The sequence below is a fragment of the Grammomys surdaster genome, unplaced genomic scaffold (genome assembly GCF_004785775.1).
Source record: "Grammomys surdaster isolate TR1022 unplaced genomic scaffold, NIH_TR_1.0 233, whole genome shotgun sequence".
NCBI lineage: Eukaryota > Metazoa > Chordata > Mammalia > Rodentia > Muridae > Grammomys > Grammomys surdaster.
The window spans coordinates 6,711,564-6,722,705 of record NW_021604678.1 but is presented as its reverse complement, the minus strand read 5'-3'; the positions used below and the strand labels follow the sequence as shown (position 1 = coordinate 6,722,705).

The following is an 11,142-nucleotide window of genomic DNA, read 5'->3' as shown; positions in this document are numbered from 1 at the left end:
ATGGATATCACAGTATCCTAACACCTGCAACTGATCCTGATCCTTGACTAAGATTTTGAGGTCCTCCTTCAATCTTCTCTCAGTGACATCTCACATCTTGTATGTTACTAGAGCCTATTAGTTCTGTCTTCTGAATGTTTCTAGATTCCAATTTCTTGCCCATGCATTAGCTTCTACTATTGACTCTCTTCCTAACTAGTATGTCTCTTTATATATTTGTCCTCAAACACTCAAGTCAAGTTTCAATGCACTATGATTCTTGAATTTTGTTCTTTTATCAGACAAGTAGTAGGTGGTTAAATACTCGAGGGGCAATAGGAGCGAGCATCAGCTTCTTGTCAAACACACAATTGCCATGGCAATATGCCAACATTCCACAGACTACTATGTTCCATAATGTGACATTTAGTAGGTAAGGTGTATTAAATGTTTTTCCTACTTGTGGTATTTTTAACTTGTATAGAATTATCTGGTTATAGCCCCAGTATAAGCAGAAAACTATCTGTGTTTCCTGTGAGATATTCATGTTTTAAAAACCACCACAACAACACTTATCTGTGGTTTATGTTACATACTCCCAAAGCACTTGATATAAGCAAGCACTTTCCTTCCCTACACTACAGGAGGCATAGGTCATGTACTATGGCTACAAAACAGCCCTAATGCTGCACACCATTGGGTCCTGTGACAGCAGCTAGTGTAAAAAGGTGACCCAAGATGTGATGGAAGGCATGCCCAACTCAGGGGGCAGTTGGTTCACTCACAATCAGAAGCTAGCTTTGTTTTCACAGCATATCTAATCTACTTCATACAGTGCCTCTCTGAGCCCCTTTGAAGTGATTGTGTGGAAACAGATTCAAAACAGATTCCCATGTCTCGCTCACAAACCCTTTTACCTGAGCCATTGATCTTCTACTCATCATTTTTCTTTTAATTTATGCTCCCTTAGCTCTACTTTCAGTGAATCAGTGAAAATGTGTCTGACGTTACTGATGTTCCGCTCCATCCCAGTGTGCCAGCTTGCTATGCCTCTGGAAAGGTGACCTTTCCTCTGAAGGAGCAAGGACATAAATAATGTTGGTAGTATCTCTCCTAATGCCCTTGCTTGTTGGGATATCTTAACAAATAAATTTGCAAACTCTTAATTTAAGCACTTAGTATATCAAAATGCATAAAAATATAGCTTTTAGTATATGTATTTGCATATTTACATGTTTTTAAAAATAAAGAGAAAATACATAATATTTGGGTACAGTTTATGAAAATGATTTTCACAAGTTACAGATGTCTTGATAACTCATAAGTACTGAAACTATATAAGGTCATCTCTAATGAGTGAAAACATTTTTTATTTCACACTTCCCACATCATTTTTCTCTGCTTACAAAATTTCTAGAGATATTTTAATATCTAAAAAATGGTAGTTTCATTTAATGATCAGAGCTGCATAAATATCTTCTTACACAGCCTGACATTGATAAATTTACATTTGACAAAAGGGTGTTAGGAATATTTAAGGTGGTAAAAAAAAGACAATGCTTATGACTCAGAACATAAAGAGTAGTATATTTGTGTTTTTCTAATCATTATAAATAAGCCCATCTATCTATTTGTGTATGACAGATGTTCTTGTAAGATATTGTCAGTGGAGTGAAAAATATTTTAATAATTGTATTTGAATTTTAGGACACTCCTGAAGTAGAGCACAGATGTAGAAGTGTAGCACTCTATTTCAAAATCATTTTCAAAAACTTACAGAGTTCCAGAATTCACTGAGGAAATTAAATCCTAATGTTATAACTTCATATTAATTATTTGTACACATACTCATGTAACCTTGACTTTATTTTTGATGTGTTTACCTATCTCAAAAGTTTTCTTTATAATCACATTAGAAGGAAAAGGGAAGTCAACCATCTTAACCGTCAAATTCTTAATAATAGACATGTACCTCTCATGAAAGTACTACGTTACAGAGAAAACAGAACTAAAAGGGTTCTGAATGGCCATACAGGAAAGTTGAGGAAGACTTACATTCAATTGAAAGAAAAGTTTACTTAACATCTATCAACAATATTAGCTTCAAATAAGATTTTGTAAATTAAAGTGCATTTTTTAACTGGACAGTGTCTAGATTACTATTGTTGTGTGACCAAATACCCTGGCCATCCACCCCTCCTCCAAAAAAAAAAACCCAAAACAAGCAAAACCACACTTAGGGAAGAAAGTGTTCATTTGGATTTACAGTTCTAGGGAGACCCAGTCAATGGGTACCAGGAAGGTATGGAACAGGATGTGAGGTTGGCCTGGCATTCGGCAAACAGGGAGATTACATTTGGTCTGACCCAGAAAGCATGTAGAGAGAAAAAAATAAGATGTGACTATTCTCTAACCCTCCCTCCATGACTTTCCTTTAGCAAGGCTCCACCTTCTGAAGGCTGTAATACTTTCCTAAATGGTGGCAAAAACTGGGAACCAATTGTTCACACACATGTTTCCACAGGGAACGTTCAAACTGTGGGCAGAAAGAAGGCAGCATGCAAGCAGTTTAAATGCATTCTGATGAACTTTAAAATGGACGATTCCAACACTTTATTATCCAAGATTGTGCAGCAGGCAAATTGTCTAACAGTGGCGCGGAATGCTGGATAATTACCATTTTCTCCACAGTGCATTCATGTTAAACAGTCACAATAATATTAATCACCAGAATATTTTAAGGCAATATGTCTTGTTGCTTTATCTTTAAAGAAGGCTTATTAGACAATTAAAATAATTAGGCAACTATTAAGGAAATGGGTCCCAAGACACAAAGGACAAATCACAAAGATGCATATGGGAAAGGTTTTATGTTTACTAAAAGGAGAAGCATGGACATGGGAAAGTATACTCCAGTAAATTATATTTTCCAAAGGGTCACTCTCATACTAATTTAGTTAATTATTTTATTTCAAGACACAGTGCCATTTTCCAGTCAGTTGTTTAATTGTTTGTTTTGAAGATGTGTCTTTTAATACTGCTGAAGCTGCTCTTGAACGGCAGATTTAGCCTCAGCCTTCTGAGTAGCCGGAAGTACATATAGGTGGGCAGGTTCATTCTTTATTAAAAGTAAAACCTTGTAGTCAGCCAGACACTGATGACAAAAGCAAGGTCATTAATTGCACTGAGCTAAGGAAGAAAGAATTCTTGTAGCACTCTTAATTTAAATGTTCTCCCATCTTATAGTCCAGATCATTCTGAATCCCAAATGGGAAACATTTTCTACTCCTGAATTGTGTGAACTTTGTCTGTCTGAAATTTGGGTAACATGTCTGAAGAACTTACTTACAGTGAAATGTGGATTGTGTTTGTTCTGGTGGGAGTTATGGATAATCTTAATTAAGAAAAAGGAGTTCTGTGTGGATAGGGGAGAAGGAAGAACACATAACTGCCTCACCGATTCTGCTTCGTTCACAGTGACTCTCAGCCATTCTAATCCCCTTGGATTTTTTATCTACCAAAACAGCTTGGGCCCATCAGCAAATTGCAGTGGCATATGGTCCAGGTTTACGGGTAATCTGGCACATGATTAAGGCAAGGGAGAACTTTAGCAAATACTGAACATATCATGAAAAAAAAAAAAACTTGGTGAGGCTTCAAAAGTCAAAGTAATAAAGTTATAATTATTAAATTGTTCCCCAAACCACCACTTTTGATATTCTTTTTAATTAAAATTTTCATCAAATACAGAAAGTTACTGGGGTAAACAAAAGTCAGTGCCTAAGGTATTCAGAAGTGGTTCTGCTTCTGAGGCTAGAATCACAACTATATATTGTATAGCTTGTAATGATCTTTAGGAGGTCACATGGCTGCAAACCTGGCCTATGTTTAGGGGACGATCAGTCTTCTACCCCTTGTAATCATATTACATTTAACCATACTGTATTGAGATATTCCAGACAGACAACTTAGACCTTTCAAAGAAAGACATGATGTGACAATTAACGCAATGGTGTGCACTCTCTGAAATAGCCCTTCTCCTAATTCTCAGAATGTAGCAAATACGTAGCTACAAATTTTAACCCTATATGAGCAATGACACCATCTGGAAAGAGTGTAGAATATACCAATGTTAAGAAGCTTCACCAATGTTTCAGGTTTCACTGATCTTCAGTTAGACCCAGGCCCCTGTGTTGCTATTGCATGTTAGTCTTAGCCCACGATGTCAGGGCAGCAGGTCGACATGCCAAGCGTTGCACAAATGATAGTATAAAGACTGAATACAACCTTCTGAAAAATCCATCTCACTCAATCTTTGGAAAAGAAGAAAGCCTTGCACTACTCTTCATTATACTAAGATGGGTAGGAATTTAAAGTAAGAAATCTACATTAGTCTTTCAGGCAAAATTATGTCCCAGTAACCTAGGAACATGTATATCTGTCCATCACCTTCTTCCATTGATCAGGTGTCCCCGAACAGCTAACATGCAAGAATGTAAGCTTTTGTGATAGGACTCTTGAAATTTCTCCCATTTTTCATACACAACACTCTTATGGTTACTATCTTAAATATCCATCTATTACTCATTAACATAGGAAAAGGTATGTGTACCTGTGTGTAATTTCATCCATCGGCCAAAGAGAAAATTTTCTTTTGAAGATCCTGGGTATCAGCTTTCATCTATGTTTAAATATCCATAGAAGTTATGAGTGTGGCCCATACTTACTGACAATCTGGCTACCTTATTTATAGATTAACTTTTATTTCTGTGAGGTCCCTCAGCACAGCAGTTAATATTGGCTTCCAATTTGACAGGATCTAGAATCATCTAGGAGAAAAACTCCAGGCATAGTCATGACAAATGATCAAGATTATGCTCACCGCTTGTCATGACTGTGAGAGCTTTCCTCATTACATGATGGTCTGAGGTGGAAAGAAATACTGAAACTTTAGCAGAGGCTCAGCCTCTGGACTTGATAAAAAGACAAAAGCTAGTTGAATGTCAGCATTTACCACTCCCTGCTGCTTGACTATGAACACCACATGACCAATGCATCTATCATGCCCACATGACCAATATGCTTCTTATACCAAGACTTCCTCTCTACCATGGAGTATATCTTCCAACTGTGAGCCAAAATAAGCACTCTCCCCTTAGATAATTTTGGCATAGCAACAAGACAAGGAACTAAGACTCTGAGCAACAAAATAAGTAACGGAAGAAAAAATATATAAAACTTGTTACCTCATTTGGCTTAATGTCACTGTAGTCTTCAGAGTTATAATGAAACATGAGCAATTTTTCAGGTAATTTTCTTAATCTAAGCATCAGAGTCTCAACTCTAGCACGCTATTATATTTCTTATACTCTAGCCTAGTGAGGAACAATGACATTCATAACCAAATAGTTTTATATACATTTTGTGCATACATACATACATATGCATTAAGTGTTCCCAAACTTGTAATAATACCTATCTTATAAAAAGCAGGCCAAGTTTAGCTTTATTGTCTTTTACTCTTTCACCTTACAAAAATATTAGTGGTGTTTAAGATTCCAGAGACTTCCCCTACCCACAAGCTTTCTCATGTTTCTCCTGTTTTCTCCTCAAGATTGGTTAATACAAAATTCCATATTGATCCATTTTTGCTACAGCATTCATGTGAGGAGGAAATGTATTTTATTTCACTTTTAGTAAAGTCATTGTAAAAATTCCAGCTGGGAAAAATCAACCAGTGAGTACTTGGCCAGCTGCAGAATCACCATAGCAACATGGTCATCACTATTGTGTCAAGACCTCTGGGCTTTGAGGGTGCCGACAGTATCTAGGAGTGTGAGATGACATAGCTAACAGGCATATGAGATTCAAAACTTCTCTGGTAAAAAGTTGAATATCTGTACCATTTGGAAAAATTCTACAACCATAAATCAAACCATAAGTTCTTTGCACTGGAGCAAATTCTCAAGAAGGCTTGAAAATGAATTTGATGAAGGTGGGTAGGAGGAAGGATGGAGAAAACAGAGGATGACAAGGTCTTTCCCAATGGTGGAAGAATTTAAGTCACCTCTCCCATCTGGAGCGGATGTTGATGACTTACATGAAAAGTTATTTAGGTGGAAGAGAGCTATTTCACAGTCTGGAATTTTAAAGTGAATGAATACTTTTAAGATCACAGCATGAGAAAACTGTAGGATGGGGAGGATTCTGCGTAAGAGGTTTGAGAGTGATTTTCTTGAATTCCTTATCAGTCATTTGAGGTATACAGCCAATAAGGCCAAAGACCCACTAAGACACAGAATCCTAGGACAAACCTAGAGAAGAAATAAAACAGCAAGTTTGGGTGAAATAAGTGTCTAATAGACACAAGTTTCTAATAGGGACAAGACCCAAGGGTCTACAGGCTTGGCTGTCTGTTCCAGACATTTCTCAGCTCTTCTGCCCATCTAATCTGTGTTGTTAATAACTCTCTTTCTCACCCTCTCATGACTTGAAATGTACTGACTCTTCCATTCTTAGCCTTTCCTCTGTTTCCTGTTGTCCCTGCTCCTCATGTGCACAATAACCTTCACCCGAATAAGGCCTTTGACTATTCCTCTCTCATTTGTCTCCTTCTACCACACTTGCTTACTGTAGCCTCAGAGTGAGTGACACCGCAAGCCCTCCTACTCAAAGTGGATATAATGGGAATATATCATCAAACTGGTTTTCTCTATATCACTACAAGTCAATGGTAACCCACTGGCCCTTAACAATTCCAGAAAATCCTGTTGTGGGTTCCTAATAAACTTATCTCTCCCTCTACAGATTAACCATTCTTAACTGCTTTTCTAAAACCTTTCTTCCATAATCTTATCCTTCGCTCTCAGCCAGAGGTCCCCAGCTCACCTTCTGCAAAGAAGAAAAGCTACGGTCCAGCAAAAATGATTTCACATGTCCTTACCCACATGTTCACAATATTTGATCTCTCTCTCTCTCTCTCTCTCTCTCTCTCTCTCTCTCTCTCTCTCTGTGTGTGTGTGTGTGTGTGTGTGTCTGTCTGTCTCTCTCTCTCTCTCTCTCTCTCTCTCTCTCTCTCTCTTTTTTCTCTCTCTCCATCGATCCCCTCTGATTCACATATACTATTCATCCCGTAGTCTTTGCAAGCAATATATTCTCTCAGTAATCATCCCTAACTACCTCCGATTCTCTTCTCCTTTAAAATAGTCAAGAAAGGATTTGCTGACAAGGACTTCATATTTCCCCATTCACTCCTTCCATAGTACTGCATGTACAGCTAGCACAGACAGGCATTCCATCCCGCCTGAAACTCTCTCAAATTCAATCTGATTTTCTATCAAACTCACTAAAAACCACACGTTTTAACTCCCAAATCTATACTTTTTTAAATGCCAACTTATACAATCATCTTTGTTTTTTTTCTAACCCTAATATTTCCCCAGCTCGGTAGCTCATGACCCTAATTCTCTTTTCAATTCCCTTGCCTCCAGAAGTCCAGCCTCCTCATTCTTCACCAGTTATTTCTCTTAGTCTCTTTTGTAACCTCCAGTTCTCCAACTGCATAAAATATCCAGCATCACTTCAGGGCTGGTCTTAATCGAGTCTTTTTGGATAAAGTACTTATGCTGGTGGGTGGTGTCAACTGCTGTCATTCTCAATTGCACATCCCTAGTAGGGATGGCTCCCTTGAGACCCTTACTCGAGACTACTTGCAGGTATTTACACTGGAAGTCTCACAGTGATGCTGCAAATAAGACCTATCTCAGCTGAATGGTCTATCCCACAGACCACTTGCTTTCTGTTGGCTCCTCCACGCAGTAAGATAGCTCCATCACACTTATCTTTGAACTTAGAGATCTGAATGTCACATCTGACCTGTTTTCTTCCCTTGCTCTCCTGCTCATATCAAACTACACTGATCTGTCCTCACCTACACTGATATGGCTTCCTTGTTTTGGGACCATCCTTGTTTTTAACTGTCCTACTCCAACAGCCTTTCAAGGGTTCTTCCTATCTCAGTTCCAATCCCATTTGACCCATGTGTCACTGCCCACCAGCTTGGTCTCTCTGTGTCTAGTATTGATAAATCCACAGTGACTTCAGCCATGGGCTTTCATAAGTTCACCTCAGTTTGCCTGCCCAGCCTGTGCACTCACACATGACTTATACTTAATAAGCAATTCCTGGTGTGAGCCAAGCTTCTCCTGCTTTATATGTTTCTTCCTCTCCTTGGAAAGACTCTCTTAACACCTTCCTCATCCAAATCAATCGCACTTGCTCTTCCTGTCTGCACACTCTGAGAGGCTTCCAGCAGGATTAGATACTCTGTGTTCCCTATACTATTGGCTTTTTTCCTTTATAAAACTCATCATTTGGTGGTTCAAAGTTGTTGCCCATCTCTGATGTTAATCTTTAAACTCTAGGAAATCATTGCTTCCACCCTGCACAAGCAGGTATTCTACAATTTGTTAAGCAAATTACTTAGTGGCTATCAGCTAGTTAAAAATCATTTTTGCATAACAGGCAAGATACAACTGAAAAAAAATTACTAATATTTTTAAATTTTATATTTATACATAGATATTTTATTTATAAACAGTTCACTAAAACTCATTTTTAAAAGATAATTTATTTTTCTTAGATTTGATATTAAAGACATGTAGAAATACTATGTGCTACTTGGCTGTTTTGTTCGATGGTTCATGACTTCTGTCTTGTAATTTACCACATAAAAGCTCATAGCTTATTTTCTTCCTTCTTTATTGCTTGATTATTGTGCTCCACTGTCTGCTGTGGTCCTGGAAAGGTTGTGGCTGTGTAGTAATTCAAGACTTCGGTAATGCACATGAGTCATGATAAGACTTATTTTCTTTTTTTTTTTTTTCCAAAACCACAGGTTCCCATTTATTTCAATGGCTCAGCAAATATATACACACACATATACATGTACATATGTGTCATATATACATTCATAGAGATTAGGACACATAGAAAACATAGGAGAACATTAAAATTGGGAATCTAGCTAAAGAGTGTGGAAAAGTTCATTGTACCACCTGGTCACTTTTCTGTAGCTTTGGGTTTTTAAACACATGGACACAGATTTCAATAATCACATGAAGCTAAATTACACTGTTTACAAGTAAAAACACTGGCAATAAGTGATAATTCAGGATGATGGAATTCTGGGAGGGATAAGTTTATGAGGGAGAACTTCACAGGAGCTTCTGATACTGCAAGTACCTCCACTCTAGTATGAATGTTGGATTTTCCTTTCTAGATAGTTAACTATACAGTCCATATATTTTTTTCTAAGTATATATTTCCAAACTAGGAAAAGGTTAAAAAAATGGAATAAAGTATATAAAAACATTTTTGAAGGAAAATCATTACACGATTTGTGTGTGTGTGTGCGTGTGTGTGTGTGTACACTGTTTTGCTTTCTATGATGTAAGGGGGCTTTTGCTAAAGAAGTCACATAGTCAAGGTCAGGCTATGGAAATGTACTGAGCTAGTCATCTTAGTTTTCCATGAGATGGTTCTGATACAATCACCAATTCTCAGCACTGAATTATTTGACATTAGGTAATATGTTTTTATAAATGATTTCTATAGGTTTTATACAACATGCCATAGTGTGCCCACACATATTCTGTATATACAGCTTAAGTGTTATTGTGAAAACCTTTAATATTCTGTTACTCAAATGTTATAAATAACCAACATCGCTCACGAGCCAGTTCTGCCTACTGGAACAGCCTTTTCTGACTCCCTCTGCAACTGACTGGGTGCTGTCAGGCCTGAGTGTCCCCATCCTCGCCATCCAAGTCAGACTCAGCATCTAAGTCCTCATCACTGTCTTCGTTCCGTCTGCAGCTTCTTCTATGGTTAGAACCTTCATTTTCAGTATTGTCTGAAGTCTCTGGTTCTTTATTAAACGGAATAACGATCTCCTCTTTCTTTCCACATTTTGCACAAACTTCAAGTTCACAAGCGCATGGTCTACATATTATGTGGTAAGAGTCCTTTACTGTCTTCTGTAAACATTTAACACATTTCTTAGGCTTTGACAGTGCTTTGTATTTGCTATATTTTACACGCCATTCAAGAACTTCTTTACAGCGCTGACATACTCCATCATGAAGTTTTGCATTAATTTTCTTGGTCTGAACACTCTTATCAAATTTGTCATTTTTGAAGGTGAACATATTCTGGTGCTTCTGAGGACGGGATCGAGTCACGTTGCCTTTCTGGGAACTCATCACCAAATCTCAAGCACCATAAGTCGGTGCAGCCTTCAAGTTACAGGAAAGGGTAAAGAAGTTCCCGCCCCGGGTTGAGACTATCAACCGACTTATTTTCTTATTATGCACCTACCTGCTTCCTGAAGGTTTCACTCTCCTAACACTTGTCTATGAAGTAATTTTAAGCTAAATAATATTTTATAAATTCTAAGAATATGTTTATTTTTCACATTCAGAAGATGAGTAATAATGTCTTTTTTCCTTACCTTATTTGTGAGATAAAATGCGTTAAAATTTGTTTAAATGAAAGCATTAAAAAATTGTCTATGGTTAATGTAGGGAAAAGAAGATTCTAGCTTGAGCTGTTTTATACCAATGGGAAAGTATGAAGTGAACAGTATCAAGAAGGGTAGAATTCGGAACCCAAGAGGTGATTTGAGGTAACATTGAATAATGGGGTGATGTATGATTATTGCCTATAGCAACAATAATTACCCAAGAAAATTCTACTGAAACATGGCATGCTCCATGTGGAAAGTGAGAGGATCTCATGAGAAGGAACAACAACCACTAAAAGTCTTGCTTCCACAGAGTAAGACTTCCCAGACTCTCTCCATGAAGAATTCTAACATTTGTCTACCCTCTACCACTTTGACCTTGACCATCTGCTGCTCTAACTGTGCATGGTGCTGGACTAACTAAGAAAGAAGAACTACATATTTTCAAATATGTTTTTAGGTCTGTATTTGTCAAATCATGCCTTAAATGTTGTCTGACAAGTTTTATTTTTAGGAACCTTCAAATGTGTTACTCCCAGTAAGCTTTAGGTTGGGCTAACTAGGTAAACTGCAGGCCGCATGGACACTTGGGGCTGATGCACACACAGAGATTCCAGCAGGGCGTCCTGTGACCTCTCAAG

The 11,142-nt window shown here is 37.7% G+C and overlaps 1 pseudogene; it reads right to left on the bottom strand.

Moving 5' to 3' along the window:
- Nucleotides 1-9,773: 9,773 nt before the first annotated feature.
- LOC114626281 lies at nucleotides 9,774-10,316 on the bottom strand (annotated as a pseudogene).
- Between the last annotated feature and the right edge of the window lie 826 nt (nucleotides 10,317-11,142).